General features: G+C 49.7%; 1 protein-coding gene across 2 annotated transcripts in view; it reads right to left on the bottom strand.

Annotated features, from left to right (window-relative positions):
* LOC123356371 (ADP-ribosylation factor 2) overlaps positions 1–9,117 on the bottom strand; it is a 31,730-nt gene extending 22,613 nt beyond the window's left edge. The window contains exon 1 of one of the 2 annotated variants that reach the window (XM_044999583.1): positions 8,887–9,117. The gene's annotated coding sequence lies outside the window, so the exon portion shown is untranslated. Of the gene's footprint in view, positions 1–8,111; positions 8,192–8,886 lie in introns of those variants that run through there. The other variant, XM_044999584.1, reaches the window with a different exon arrangement.
* Positions 9,118–16,491: the final 7,374 nt, after the last annotated feature.

Here is a 16,491-nt window from a genome sequence, read left to right as displayed (position 1 = left end):
AGTGCGAGTTACTGGCAGCTTCCATTTTGGTTTGTAGTTCACAGCTTTCGAGTACATCCCAACCCCAGGGCTCTGCACTCCCCCTCCGCAGCTCATGCTGGGCCCTTATGGGGGAAAAATTCCTCTTCACACAAGCAGAAGCTAGGACTATCCATATCAGGCCAAGGACCAATACTCATTTATCCCCAGCAGCTGACTCAAGGAAGAGTAGCAAAGACTATCCCTTAGTTTAGAGACTATTTAATACTTTTAAGAAAGTTAGGATGAGCCAAAAAGCATTAAAGTTTTTGATTTTCTACAAAGACACTTTTTGGTGGAACCCATTCTTTAAAAGGAGCATGGAGTTACTGTCCCAAATTAGTAAGACCTCAGACTATGGAGTGCTATGTTCTGTACCACCAAAATCCCACTGTGATCTATGCACAACATAAGGTCTTTTGTAACTGTTCTTCGAGATGTGTTGCTCATGTCCATTCCAAGTAGGTGTGTGCGGGCCGCATGCACAGTGGCCAGAAGGTTTTTCCTCTAGTGGTATCTATCTTATCGGTCCAGCTACCCCCTGGAGTTGCATCTCCATGGCGCTGCATATAGGGCCCTGGCGACTTGCCGCCTCCTCAGTTCCTTCTTGCCAGCCCTGCTCCGACAAAGAATTTGGCGGGTGGGTCTTGGAATGGACATGAACACATCTTGAACAACAGTTACCAAAGGTAGGTAACCATCTTTTCTTCGAGTGCTTGCTCATGTTGATTCCAAGTAGGTGGCTCCCAAGCAGACCCATAGGAGGGAAGATCGGAGCACAGTGAATTGCTTGACTGAAGCACTGCTCTGCCAAATGCTGCATCATCCCAGGTCTGTTGAGTGATGGCATAATGCGAGGTGAACATATGGATCGACAACCGTGTCATGGCCCTGCAAATCTCCTGTATAGGGACATGTGCCAGGAATGCAGCCGAGGAGGCCTGCACCCTCATGGACTGCACTTACAGCACATGAGCTGGCACATAGAAAATTCAAATACAACACGTGATCCACGATGAAATTCTCTGCAATGAAACCAGGAGGCCCTTCATCCTGTCCACTATTGTGATAAAGAGTTGGTTTGATTTATGAAATGGTTTTGTCCTTTTGATATAGAAAGCCAATGCCCATCAGAGGTCTAGGGAATGGAGTCTTTGCTCCCAGCTGTTGGCATGTGGCTTACGGTAGAACACAGGGAGGAAAACGTCCTGGTTTGTATGAAACTGTGATACGACCTTAGGCAGAAAGGCTGGATGAGGCCACAACTGGGCCTTGTCCTTACAGAAAACTGTATATGGAGGTTCAGGTGTCAAGGCCTTGAGCTCAGATACCCTCCTGGCTGAAGTTATCGTGACTAGGAATGCCACATACATGAGAGGTAGGAGCGAGCATGTTGCTGTGCCAGGTAAAAATGCAGGGGAGGTTGGGGCTTAAAGTGCTTTCTCTGTGGGACTGGTGTACGCAGCCTCAATAACTTCAATGCTGCCCTTGAATTTTTCAGACTATGGAGTTTGGAGTCTGTCTGCTTCGAAAACAACCCCGAGCCTTCAAAGGGCAAGTCCTGTATTGTTTGTTGGACTTCTGGGGGGAGGGCCAACATGCACCCACAAACAACTCCTCAGGTGACATGGTTTGCATGGCCGAGTCTGCCGCATCCAGGGCGGCCTGCAATGAGGTCCTCACCAGTGCCTTGCCCTCCTCCACAATCGCTGCAAACTCAATTTAGAGTCAGCGGGGAGCAACTCCTTGACCTGCGTCATGGTATCCCATGAGCTGAAGTTGCAATACGGAGCTGGAGCCTCCTGACGGAGTGCACCTTTCTGCAGAAGAGCTCCAGCTTCTTTGAGTCCTTCGATTTGGGTGTTGGGATCTGCTTGACCCTGCCTTTCCCTCTCATTCGCAGCTGCTACCACCATTGACCCCAGCTGCAGACAGGTGAAGAGGTAACCATACCCCTTTGAGGGTACAAAGTACTTTCTTTCTATCCCCTTAGCTGTAGGGAGGATAGAGGCAGGGATCTGCCACAGAGTTTTGGTGGCAGCCTGGATAGTCTTTATGAGAGGCAATGCCTCATTTGATGGGCCCTCTGGCACTAAAATGTCCACCATGGAGTCCACTGACTCCATCACCTCCTCCACTTGGAGGCCAAGGTTCTGGGCCACCCTTCGCAACAGCTCCTGGTGAGCCCTGCTGTCCATGGGGGGGCAGAGTGGTTGATGTCCCTGCCACTGCCTCATCAGGGGAGGAAAATGAGGATGCCCTTAGATATAGGGCCCCCCTGACCCTCTGGCTTGTGAGTTTCACTCTACGCGGTGTCCTCATGCTTGGTGCTGAGCTCTACAGTGGCCTCAGCATCAATCTCGGTATCCACCTTGGCATGGGGCGGTGCTAAACGGTCCCCGGATAGTGGAGGAGCCTGTCCTTCTGATGTGATGGGCTGGGAGCTTCTGGAATAGGACCCCTGGGCCCGGTAGTATGCCCACGGGGTCCAAAAGGGCCATGCGCTGGCCAAGGCACCATGGGAGGAGCTCGCGCTGTCTCCTGCCTGTAGCAGTGCAATTCTGACCAGTGCTGGCTATACTTGGAGATTACGACTCCACCTCTGAGTCTGATGACTGCAACTCTGAGTGTGGAGGCCATGGCGGTGTGGATATGGATGGCGCTGGAGAGCGGTGCCGCGGGAAAGGCGACCGGTGCCGCATCATGTCCAGCTTGCCTCTGGAAGGTGCTGCACTACATTGCAGTGCCAGAGGTCTGTGTCCAGCACTTTCTCTTGCCTTGTGGGGAACTGTGGTGGCATCATGGCTGTCAGGTCCCTGGTTGCCTCAAACGTGTCTGGGGGGTGGAAGGGAGAGCCTATTCCTCTACCTGGCATTTCCTTACGGGGAAGTCCACTGGCACTGGCCCATAGTCAATGGTGCTGCCTCCGGTGGGGTAGGCGCTGGGTGCCCCGGCTTGGGACACCCTCTGCTAAAGCTCTCTCCCCCAGTTGGTCTCACCGTGGGCGAGCGCCCTCTATCAGTTTTCTTGTGCCTCGTGGGAGGCACCGGTGAATGGGAGTGGTGCCAGGCTGCCACAGAAGACGTGACTTAGTTACCAGGGAATGACAGTGCTGGGGGTCTCTAGGCACAGAGTTCTTCCTCAGCACTGTAGCCTCTCTAATTGAGACTGGTGCACTCCACACTGAGGTGCTGGGTGCCAGATCCAATTGGCCTGGGGCCAAAAGGCTGCCTCCAAGAGTTGATTAAGTCCCTCTCCTTTTTGTTCCTAGGACAGAATCCCTTGCAAATCCTACAATGATCTGTCTGATGGGATTCACTGGGGCATTTCAAACAGGATTTGTAGGGATCACCCTTTGGCATGGGTTTGTGACAGGCTTGAATCATTGAGACTGAGGCATAACCCAGTCTCTGGGGAGGGGAAAACTTAATTGGGGGGAAATACCCCCCCAAACAGAAACTTAACTATCTTAATTACTACTAAAACATTAACTCTAAACTAACTATTTACAGGTTTCTGCAATAGAAACCTAGAGGAAGGCTTGCTGAAACAAGGGAAGAGACATGCAGCTCCAATAACTGTCATGGGTGGTAAGAAGGAACTGAAGAGGCGGTGGGTCGGCAGGGCCCTATATACAGCGCAACTCCAGGGGGTGCCTGGACCTACACGACAGGTATCGCTAGGGGAAAAACCTTCTGGCAACTGTGCACACAGCACACACACCTACTTGGAATTGACATGAGCAAGCACTCGAAGAAACGCGCGATCCCTACAATGCATGGCATTTATTCTCCCCTGCTCTCAGGCATGTCTCTGGAGACCAACCCCCACTAAAGGCAAATAAATCCAGGAAAGTTTTAGTAAGTGAATGATACATAGCTATTTATTCTGTCTACACCATTTCTAACATTACATCTAAAGAATGGGAATAATATTTAACATGTGTAGCACTTACATTTTCAGAGCTCTGCACAAACATAAGCCAATTAGTCCTCACAACAATCTGAGGTACATACCTCCATTTTACAGCTCTGGGAAGTGAGGCAGAGAGAGACTAAGCAGTTTACCTAAAGCCACACAGTGAGTCATTAACAAAGCCGGTCTTAGAAGCTAGGGAGATTTTGGCTCCTGCAGTGTGGTCTTTGCCAACACATTCCAGCAGCACAGTGTTAATAAAAACCAACCAACCATTTTTGTGACAGTTAAGGCTGAAGCAGGACATAACTTCTTATTTCTATGCTTTTGGGGGTGGAGGTAACAGGATAATACAGCGAATGCCTGGTGAGATGCAGGGGCCCCAGGACATACAAAGGAGTCCTGAAATGGATAAGACAGTCTGTAAACTCAAAAGGAGACACTGCCTGAGGACCTGGCTGAGGCGGAGTGAAACAGCCTGCATGCTGGGGGGATGCCTGAGCCAACTGGGAGCTACCGAAACTTGCAAGCTCTAGGTATGAGAATATACATATAGGCTTTGTTCTTTCACCCTCTTCTCAGTTCTACTATGGATAAAAACCACTTTGTTTTGAAGAGGCTGTTCTGTCACTGCATTTTCATACTGATTACAGGCTCACAAGAGAAGTGTACAGCCGGGGCCAAAATCCAGTTGGATCTGCTCAGGGCATATGGATGCTGAATGGGGAGACTCAGCCTGAGGGGGGGTGAAATGCAGAATTCCAGGCTGAGAGGGAAAAAAAACAAAACAGGCAAAGGGCTGTGGTGCAGGGGTGCCATGGGGGGAGACAGTGTGGGGTCAAAGGTACTGTACCATGAACTCCAACTTCATCAAACTCGCACTCTATTGCGTAACCTTACTTGTGACCTCATGCTATTCAATCAGATTAGCACATCTGACTGTCACATAGTCCTCGCACTGCTAGGCTCATTGGTAGGCTTCCCTTCCCCCCCCCCCCAACTTATTTTCAAGCTTTTACAGTTTTGGGTGGATGGGCAGTCCTGCTGCAGCCTTACCTGGCACTGAACATTGGTGTACCTCAGTGCACAGCACCCCAAATCAGGGAAGAGGAGCATGGGCATCAGAGGGAGAAACCACACAGCTGAGGCTGGTCCTGAAGGGGGATGAGGCTGGGGTGTGTCTCAGTATGCTCTTGGCATCTAACATTTCAATGCCCATTTAAAGTTCTTGCTGTATTTAGTTTCAATAGCAGCACCCCATGGCTGACAGTCATTACATAGCCAGGCAGTTGGAGGGAGTCTCCATGAAGGAGTCTGTCTTATCACTCCCTTCCCAGAGCATTCAAGTAATTTCTCACGGACTTCCAGACAGCTGCCTTCTTGGCTAACACCAAGGAACAAACCAAATTTACCAGCTAAGGCCTGGTCTGCACTAAAGAGTTAGGTTGACATAAGCCACATTGCATAAAACTAGTTCTGCATGTGTCTACACTGAAACGTGTCTCCCACTGATGTAAGCACCCCTATGGCGACACAATGAACACCTCCCCCAAGCGGCGTTGAGCCACATGGTCGATGTACTAAGTTAACACAGTGCAAGCATAGACACTGCATTACCTATGTCAACCCTAACAGTCCTCCAGCAGGTGTCCCACAATGCCTGCTACTGACTGCTCTGGTCACAGTTGTGAACTGCACTGCTTGGGGTCACAGAGACCAGAAGCCCTACCCCGCCCCCCAAACCCTGGAAACCCTACAATTTTTTGAAATCCCTTGTCCCGATTGTCCAGCTTGGCAAGCACACCTAGCTGCTCTCCACTGTTGTGTGCAACTGCCAGGCCGACCATGCCAACTACACACTCCAGCCTGGAGTAGACAGAAGATATTGGATCTTCTGGGACCATGGGGAGAAGAGGCTCTGCAAGCACAGCTATGGATCAGCTGTAGAAATGTGGACATCTACGAGATGATTGCAGGAGAAGGGGTATGACAGGGAGCAGCAGCAATGCCGCATGAAAGCGAAGGAGCTGCGGCAGGCAGACCAGAACAGCACGGAGGCCAACAGTCAATCCAGCGCCAAGATGCAGAACTGCCACTTTTACAAAGAGCTGCCTGCCATACTTGGTGGACTCACCACCACCCTGCACACCAGCATAGATACCTCCAAGGAGCCTGAGACACAGACATGCCATAAGGCAGGACCTGTTTGCAACTCTACCTCAGTCCAGTCATTTGAGCATGGGTGAGCCCAATGCAGGGGAAGGAACGTGTGAGTGCATTTCCCATTACAATGATGTATTGATGGTGCCCCAAACTTAGCAGGACAGAGTTATTACCTTTTCACTAATTTACTCACAGTGGAAGAGGTAGTGGTACAAAGAGACAGAATTGTTATCTGCTTTTCATTCCTCTAGAGAGTTGGAGGGCTGGGTGAGGAGAGGAAGTCATGAAGAACAGTTTATGTACACAGGACTATATATCCCTTGAATCCTCCTGAGACATCTCAATTAAACTTTCATGGAGGTACTGTGCAATCCTCTGCTGATGGTTTCTAGGAATGGCAGCCTTATTTCTTCCTCTACAGGGGGTCACTTTCCCACATCAACTGGTGATAATGTCAGCAGCACCATTGCAGGAAACAGGTTAGCAGTGTACAGGGCCCAGATGGCTTCAGGATACCAGCAGCAGCTGTGCTCTGTCCCTTTGTTACCCTCAGGAGTGAGATATCAGCTAAAACCACCACTGCCTGTGGAACAGAGTGCTCGTATTGAGTGCATTGCCCTACACTCAATTTCATGCAACTGAGCAATTCTCTCATTTCCCTCACCCCTAGCGGGCCATAACCACCATGGCTGGTGCGGTGCACAAGCACTCCAAAATACAAATAAGCAGGTCTTGTTAAAAACTTCAGAGGAACAATGGGAGGGAGTTCTGAACCTTAACTTTTGCCTTCCGTTGTGACTATACGGACAATAGTACCTCTTTGTATTTTATCTGCCACTACTGCTGTTGTGACCTTGAGGGGGTCTCAATCTACACCCACAGAACACTTGAGCCAGATAAGGAGAAGAAAGAAGAGGACTTGGGATGATATGTTGAGTGAGATACCACAAGCCAGTGCTACATCAGACCATGAGCAGAGGGCCTGGAGAGTGAATATTGGACACTGTATGGAGAAGGAAAGTGGTTTGAGCATTGGCCTGCTAACCCCAGGGTTGTGAGTTCAATCCTTGAGGGGGCCATTTATGGCTCTGGGGCAAAAATCTGTCAGGGATTGGTCCTGCTTTGAGCAGGGGGTTGGACTAGATGACCTCCTGAGGTCCCTTCCAACCCTGATATTCTATGATTCTATAATGGGTCTTCTCTGGCAGCAAGCACAGATGTTGCATACTCTTGTGGACCTACAGGTTCAACAATCCTGAGCTCACCTCCCTTTGCAGTCCATGGAAAACTTCATGTTAGCACCTCACGACATCCACGTCCTCCTGCAACATTCTACATGGAATACAGGGCTGCATCTCTACCACTCCATGCAGGGGGACCGGCAGGACAACCACAGCTCCACATACAGCAACCATAGCTCTCCCAGGTCAGTGTATGTGTAGTCAAAATGGACACGAATATTTATTCCCCTTGTTAAGTTACATGTCTTTGCATCCTCAGAGTCTGCCAGGTGCTATTACCGTGCTTCATCAACAATAAACCTGGCGGGGTGCCTTCGTACCTTAACAGATCTTGTGGTCATTGGGCAGTTCACTGAAGGTCTGCTGTGCCAACTGTCTGCGCAGAGCTGGGACAGCACACGGGAGAAAACATACACCCAGCCAAACATCTGACCACAGTCCTCTTCAGGCTGTACCCATAACTACCAGCCGTAACAAAGTAAGTTAAAACAGACTACTGCGGAACAGAGATTCACATGTGAAGCCAGCTTCTACCACAGCAAGTGCTTTGCTAGGGCCACTTTTGCAATACTTCAGTCATATGTGCCTCTCCCTAGTCTCAATGGGCTACTCTTTTAACCTCTCTGCCTTAAAATTAAAGTAGCTAGCGATAGAAAAGATTGGGCTATTAAGTCCAGCCCCTGGACGCTAATGTAGGATTGTTGTTCCTAACACCACAACTCATCAAATTTATGAAACTTGGGTACCCAGGGAAGTCTCAAGGTCTATGCAAACCTGAAGAGAGACGGCATTAGAAGAGAAACCATAGAACGTCCAGGGAAGATTCGGCTTGCTACATAGTTTCCCCATGTTTTCTAAAAAGGTAAAGACAGATGATGTGCAGCTGTAACGGTAGATAGACTGGGCCAAATTCAAAACCCTAAGTTAGCTGGGTTGCAAGGCCAAGCACTCAAAAGTTAGGAGCTGCCAGTTCTCCTGTCAGCCGTGTCATCTTGACTGCAAGCCACAGGGTCTGCATGAGGCTCGTTACACGGGCACACGCTTCCCACACGGAGCCCGGGCTCCTGCCGGGCCCGGGAGTAACACGCGCGTGAGCAGAACGGAGGTTGCACCCACGCGTGTGAGCCGGGCCGTTCACTTGCACGAGCGGGACTCCGCACCCGCGGTCCCTTCGCAGAGTGAACAGAAACCGGGATCCAGGGAACCCGCCTGTCGCGGCGAGACCTGACACCGGCCTCGGGGCGGGGCGCGGCAGGGCAGAGCGGCGCCCTCGGGGCAGGGGAGAGGCGGGGATGTGCCCGGGGCGCTAACGGCAGGTGTCCGCGAGGCGCGCACGGGCAGACCCCGCGGGGGCCCGGCGAGCCCCGGCCCCGGCTGCCCGACGCTCCCGGCCCGGCCCCGGCCGCTCAGCGCCCCCAGCGCAGCGGCGGGCTGAGCTCCGGGCCCCCGCGCAGGCCGCTCACGGGACAGGAGCCCCGCACGGCCACCGCGGCGCCCAACCGGCGGGACCCGACCCAGCCCTGGCCCCGCGCCCCTCAGCCGCACTTACCCCGCGAGCCCCAGCTCCGGCCGCTCCAGCAACGAAATGGCGACTGAGGGGGGCGGGGCAAGGGGCGGCTAATCCCCGCCTACTTCCTCCCTTCGGCCAATGGAAAGCGAGAGACGGCCAAGATCGGCCAATCAGAGAAGCGCCAGCAGCCAGGGGCGGGGCAGAAGCAGCCGGGAAGAGAAACGCCGCTACTCCCACGTGACTCTCTTCCTGCTTCACGTTTTTAACTCGTCACCGCGGCGAGCGCGCCGCGATTTAACCAATGGGCACGCAGCAGCGGAGGAGTTTCCAACCAATGGCGGCTGCGTTCCGAGCGGATTGGCCAATCCCCGGGGCCGGAGGGCGGGGCCAGGCGCGGGCTGTATTTAAGGACCTCGCCAGGCGCTGCTCTGCTATAACTAGAACCTCGGGTGGGGGTGGTGGTAGCGGTAGCCCCAGCCGGGCTCGTGTCCGGGCCTGGCCTCGGCCCCGCAGCCGCGCCGGGTGGGGCCATGGCAGTGCAGAGGTGGGGCTGAGGCCGGGCCCCTGGGTGCATGGCCAGGGCACCGTGCTGGGCTCAGGGGGTGGCAGTGCCAGGGTGTGGGGCTGCCTCTCCCTCGGACCCAGGGCTCCTGGGGAGGCTGCACCCTGCAGTGCCAAGCTGAGCTGTGGCCTATGCAGTGGCCTTTGGCCACTCTAGATCCCAGCAGGCTGAGCCAGGATGCACCACAACACTAGGCTGCCTAATGCCAAACGAGACCAAGCAATGGCCTACAGAGACTTCAAACTGCACTGCACGGGGCTGCCTCTTGCCTGAAGGGCCCTGTCTCCTGAAGACAACAGCTCCCAGCTTGAATACTGTGCCTTGAGAGGAGCAGCAGCTTCCACCCAGGCATGGAGCCCAGCTGTATTAACAGCCAAGATGCTCAAGCTGGAGTATCCTGCACAATTAACTGTGTGTCTGGGTTACATTTTAAGCACCCAGACTCTCTTGTTACTGTTATGGAGGGAGAGTTATTCCTGTTGTGCTAAGGGATGTTGGGCTCTAAACTGAATTATGGATGTGTCATGTGCATGGCCAAGATATGTTGGGAAGGTTAGACTGGCTAGCAGCTCTTGATGGGAAGAGTAAAAAGTATTAAGGCTTAACTTTTTATGCTTGTGTAAAGATTGTTTAAACACACAGTCAGAAGGTCTCCTCTCTGAAAGGACTGCCCTGTTGTGACAAAGTGGGGCTGTTCTTAATGTTCCCTCTGAATACTGGGGGGGGGCTCAGTTCCTGGCTGACCCTCTGTCGCCTAGCAACTAATGGCCAGGCGCTTCCCCCCTGCAAGGGGATGCTAAAGGTGTTGGAGAACAAAGAGGTCAGGTGGCCTCCTGGCCTGGGAAAGAGACAACGGCCAGAGAGGAGGGGCTGGAGGGGGTTTCAGTCTGGAGCTGGCTGGGGACAAGGAGTGAAGTGCAGATGTGGGGGTCTGGCTCACTGCCCCCCAGAATGGACCCGGCCGAGGGGTCCGGCTCGCGGTACCTACAAGCTCTGTTTTAGACCCTGTTCCTGTCATCGAAAAACCTGTTTTACTGGCTGGCTGAGAGTCATGTCTGACTGCAAAGTGGGGGGGCAGGACCCTGTGGCTTCCCCAGGACCCCGCTGGGACAGGCTCACTGTGGGAAGCACACGGAGGGGCAGAGGATGCTGAATGCTCCAAGGACAGACCCAGGAGGTGAAGCCGTGTGAGCTTCTTGCCTTGGGGACAGTCTGCTCCGAGGGAGAGGGGGCTCCCCAAAGTCCTGACTGGCTTTGTGGGGGGCAGTTCCAGAGCATCGCCCGGGGACTCTGTGACACCTGTACTGGTTAAAGCAGAAGAGCCTAATTTGTTGTGTGCTTTTGGGCAAACCACTTAAAGGTGATTTGCAAAAGAGAAAATCAGGTTCTGTAAACTTAGTATTACAGTAGTGCATAGGAGTCTGGGTATAGTGCTGGGTGTTGTACATATATATATTTTGTGGTTAGGAGCAGCCAGGACAGGTTGCCGCTTGCGGGGAGCCCCACAGAGCCAGGTTGGGAGCCTGCGGGCCCTGTGCCAACCAGACTATAAATTGGATTTTCTATGAAGATGAGAAATGCCGGTTTATAGAACTTTCTGGTTGGTACAGGACTGGATAACGCTGCTTGTACTCTTATTTCCTGTAATATCTTACAACTTTGATCTTAATGTTAACTGAACCATCCATATGCATATTATAATGCAATTAAGACATGAAAGAGAATTAGCATCCGCAAGCTAATCTGGTTACGTTTTTAACTTCTAACAAGATGTAAACACAGACAAATACAATTAGTATCTATTCTTAATCCTCTAACAATACCGGCCTATATTTTAAGAACTCAAGTCTATTTTACATGGCTCTGATAACTATCTACAAGGAATGGCCTTGTTTACCATTTCAATACTTTTCTAACATGTCCTTGTGAGTTACTTTCAGTTCAATCAGCCTGCTAGTTGCTTTTAACCCTCACTGGCTCAGTGTCACAAAAGCAGAGTCAAATATAGTAAAAATCTAAAAGAAATCAAACTGTACGATATAGAATCTCTATGGCTAGAAATTCCATGCTTGAATTAAGAGCATAGCAGTAGGAATATTTCCGGCCACCTGACTAGGATGATGAGTTTGATTGAGAAATGCAGGGCCATCCTTAGGCATATGCAGCTGCGTATGGCGCCATGAAATTTGAGGCACCAAATAGCCCCAAATTTCATGTTGCCCTAGGCAGCTGCATGCCGCATACGTGGGAGCACCAGCCCTATCCCCTGGCCTGCCCCACCCCCCACGGGCTGTGCCCACTGCAAGGGGCAGGGCCATCCCTTGGAGGGGGGGGCAGCTAACTCCCTCTGCCCTGCCTCTTACTCTTCCCCCCTGCTCTACCCGTGCGCCCCCCCCTTCCACCTCTTCCCCCAGTGATCCTGCACTCACCAGCAGTGGTGGGAAGCGGAGCAATCTGACCCCAGCCTGCTCCACTCTGCCAGCTCCCAGGTGCGGTGCTCTGTTTCCTGCTGGTGGGGAGTTTGGGGAAAAGTTTGCCCCCCGCACTCACTGGCGGCGGGAAGCGAAGTGATGGGCCCCAGCCTGCACCGCTTTCCTTGCCCCGGCACTAGCCATGTTGCTTGGTGGGGGGATGGGGAGGGGCTGTGTAGGGCACCCAGATGGCTAGAGACAGCCCTGGTGAAATGCTCAGGGAGATTAGAGAGGCTACAAAAACAGAAAACCCAATAATAATGGGGGGTTTCAGCTATTCCCATGTTGACTGGGTACATGTCACCTCAGAAAGGAATGCAGAGATAAAATTTCTAGACACCAGTAATGACTAGGATAAATATGAAATTAAAGAAGTAGAGTTACCTTAAGTATGGTTAAGGAAAAATATCTCTTGTAAAGAAAGAGTGACTAGGAAGTAAAAGGAAGGCCTTGAAAATAAGTCATATTTTTCCTCTGGAGTGATTTTTTTTTTAATACTCATCTCATCATTTTACAAGGGAACCAAAGCTGGTCTTGATGGCTGCTAAATGCCAGGATTTCTTCCCACCCACCCCAATTTTTTTTAAGATCAGTATTTGCTTTTCAACTCTTGTAAGATAAGGGACAGCTGGATAGAATCAGAAGGGCTAGGAACCAGGCAGAAAAGAGTACCACTTGTAAGTTTAATCAGAAGGAACAAATATGTATCACTTTAGGTTAGTTGTGATTTATCTTAGAATCACAGAATATCAGGGTTGGAAGGGACCTCAGGAGGTATCTAGTCCAACCCCCTGCTCAAGGCAGGGCCAACCCCAACTAAATCATCCCAGCCAGGGCTTTGTCAAGCCTGACCTTAAAAACCTCTAAGGGTATGTCTACACTTACCGTCCGGGTCGACGCGGTGAGTTCAACTTCTCGGAGTTCGAACTATCGCGTCTGATCTAGACTCCGGAAGCGCCGCGGTCGACTCCGGTACTCCACCACTGCAAACGGCGGTGGTGGAGTCGACGGGGGAGCCGCGGAGTTTGACCCTGCCGCGTCTGGACGGGTGAGTAGTTCGAATTAGGGTACTTCAAATTCAGCTACGCTATTCACGTAGCTGAATTTGCGTACCCTAATTCGAACCCCCTTTTTAGTGTAGACCAGGCCTCAGGAAGGAGATTCCACCACTTCCCCAGGTAATACATTCCAGTGCTTCACCACCCTCCTAGTGAGCTAGTTTTTCCTAATATTCAACCTAAACCTCCCACACTGCAACGTGAGACCATTGCTCCTTGTTTTGTCATCTGCCACCACTGAGAACAGCCGAGTTTCATCCTCTTTGGAACCCCCCTTCAGGTAGTTGAAAGCAGCTATCAAATCCCCCCTCATTCTTCTCTTCTGCAGACTAAATAATCCCAGTTCCCTCAGCCTCTCCTCATAAATCATGTGCCCCAGCCTCTTAATCCAACCAGGACTAGCCCTTTGGAAAATGCCCTGAAATATTTCATTAGTACAAGCAGTCAAGACTTTGCTTCTATGACTCATCTGAAAAATGGCACATCCAGTGGCACATCTAGCAGCACAGCGCCCCCTATAGTATCAGTCTGGACTCTAGCACCACTTCTTGAAACACTCGATTTTCCTTGGAGGTCTCCCATCTGTATGTTGAGCAGGCCCAACCCTGCTTAAGTTTGGAGGGAAAAAAAATTGACTCTTTAGAATAAATTATCACTCTCTCTGCTGTGTGATTCCATCTTCTCTTGGGAAAAAATTGCTATTTTATAAGCACAAAGCTGGTTTATCACCTTAGAGCCTTCCTAATGCAGAAGAAGTGATGAAATTCACAAAACACTATGTGAGAAGTCATTGTTAGCACTGACTCACGTGCCTGATATGAACACCAGCTCACTGTGTTCTGTTAACTGCAGTATCCTGTTGACTGCATAGGGAGTGTGTGACGGGTTAGACCCCCCTACCCGGGATGCCACCTGATGTGCTGGGGTTTCACTGAGCCTGCCTCCTCCAGTAGGCTGGGCTCCCTCACCCTGTTTTGCTGAATCAGGCTTTCTGGCCTCTGGTAGTGCGTGCAGAGACAGACAGACAGTCTCTCTCTCTCTCTCTCTCTCTCTCTCTCGGAAGGTTCAGCTAGGAAACTGCCCAGCACTCAAGTCCACACCCCTTTTGGGGCGTAAACCCAAAATAATATTGTCTTGTGCTGTATAGAAAAGTCTGCACAGTGCGAGCTCAAAAATTCGCCCTCTCCCTCAATGTGGAGAGAGAGATGCACAGCTTCTTGCTCCCCTCCAGATATGAATTACACACACTGGGTTATGTTATAAACAAGAAATCCCTTTATTAACTATAAAAGGTAAATTGTGAGTGATTATAAGGGACAGCAAACAGAACACAGCAGATTACTAAGCAAATAAAACAAAACACGCCAACTAAGCTTAAGCTCTTAAAGAGACTGGTTTCAAGAAGTAATTTCTCACCCTAAATGCTGCGCTTGGGGCAGGCTGCAGAAATTCTTGAAGGTTAGCTCCCCTGCTTGCAGATTAAATCTCCAGGTATCTTATTCACAGACTAGATCCCTTTTCCAGCCTGAGTTCAATACTCCTCCCCCTTTCCCTTGGTCCTTGTTCCTTGGGTGTTTCTAGCTACCATTCTAGGTGGGAATTCAGTGAAGGGTGAACCGAGATCACGTTACTCCCCAACTTTAAATAAGATTTACATAAGGCGGGAATCTTTTGTTTCCCAGTCTTGACCTCCCTCTACTTTTAGTGGAAAATTACTAGAAGTCCAAGATGATGTTTAGTACCAGGTGACAGGACCACCTGACCTAGTAGTGTCACAGCTACATCCCAGGATGCCTCTCAGGAAGGAGAGAAATTAGTATCTTCAAAGTTTTATTGTTTCTTCCTAATGGCCCATCAAATCTGATGGCCTGTTGTCTGGTGGGTGTTTCCCAGGAATGCACCCAATTGTAATTGTTACATAGTCAATATTCCTAACTTTAGATACAGAAATGATACATGCATACAAATTGGATAATCATATTTAGTAAGTTATAATCTTTCCAATGATACCTTACAAGACCCAATCTTGCATAAAATATATCTGTTATGCAATATCTATATCATAAGCATATTTCCAAGCAGAATATGGGGAGTAACATCACAAAGTGATTTTAACTGTGGCTTGCACGGGTTAATTATGCACCAGGTGCTAATGGCAAATTTCATAGTGATTTAATTCCTCTTTGGTGACTGAAAAAATTCTGATGGTTGGGGCATTTAGTGGAAACTGGTTTGCAAGGACCTGCAGCATTAACCAGAATGACGTTCCCTTGAGAGTGACACTGCTCTGCTTAGAATGTCAGCATGTGAGCTGAATATCAAAATCCAGAAATAACTGCATGGAACTTGCTGCAGGAACAGCTGAGCAAGGTCAAATAAGGACAGATTTTTGTGACTGGTTGTATCTGGAGAGTTACTCATGCAAAAATTCACTCACCCAAGATAACAAGTGGGTACAGTATTTGTCTGCATTGTTTGCAACACCTTCTGTCACACTGTGTGGAGTGGCTCACAACTGTGAGTGCCTACCTCAGGGCAGACGGCCAGAAAACAAGAGCAGTGTGACCGTGGTCCCAGGGGGGACCTCACTGAAATTGCTCCATCAGGGCCAACTGGAAAGAATGGGGCACACAATCCCCAAAAGTGGTTGTTATTTCTAATAATTAGATTCACCAAGCCAGCAACAAAACAACTTCTACGATACCTGACTGGTTACCCAGAAGCAGTAACACAGTTTCCTTAAAACAATCCAGCCTTGGGCTCCCACCCAGACAGCCAAGTCAAATATGATGAGGTTTACTGAAAATCTTGTTCATCATATAAAAAGTTCTACCAATCTCAAAGGATCGGACACATTACTCACCAAGTCAAATAATATTTCAGATCATACCCAAATATACCCTTACAGCTAATTCTTATTAACTAAAGTAAAATTTATTAAAAAAGAAATTGGATAAAAGATCATTATACATACAGGTATGAATAAAGTTCTTATGTCAGTTTCATAGTAGAGAAAGTGAGCTTCAGAGTTGCAAAAAGTTCTTTTGGAATTAGTTCCACAGTTCCATAGATTATAGTCCAATGTCCAATATCAGGGTGATCCAGAGTGGAGCTGGAGATCTCAGTCCTGTGACTCAAAACTTCCCCTCATGAAGCTGAAGCAGATCTGAGATAACAGGATCAGGGGCCAAGAGTTTATATGTCTCTGGCTGCCTCTTGACAGTAGGTGAAGCATTGTGGCTTTGAAGTAGACCTCCTGTCTCCTAGGCATCACTCATAATTAGCTACATGGATTAGCATAAGGCAACTGCCCATCTCCCACCATTTACAGGTAGTTTACCACATACTTCAAAGAGAAATAAAAACAATGATACTACCACATTCACAGTTCATCTAAATATTAACATCTCCTTTTTATCTCAGAATGAACAGAATACAGTGACAGACAGGAACCATTTGGTTGCATTGTTAACCTCTAACAACATATATGTAAACACACAAAAAATACAATCATTATCTCCTAATATGTCTCTAAAGGTTGAATCTGGGTCAA

Source organism: Mauremys mutica, chromosome 25 (assembly GCF_020497125.1).
Source record: "Mauremys mutica isolate MM-2020 ecotype Southern chromosome 25, ASM2049712v1, whole genome shotgun sequence".
In the NCBI taxonomy this organism is placed as follows: Eukaryota; Metazoa; Chordata; order Testudines; family Geoemydidae; genus Mauremys; species Mauremys mutica.
Note: the sequence above shows the minus strand (reverse complement) of the source record. Positions and strands in the feature narration are given on the sequence as shown.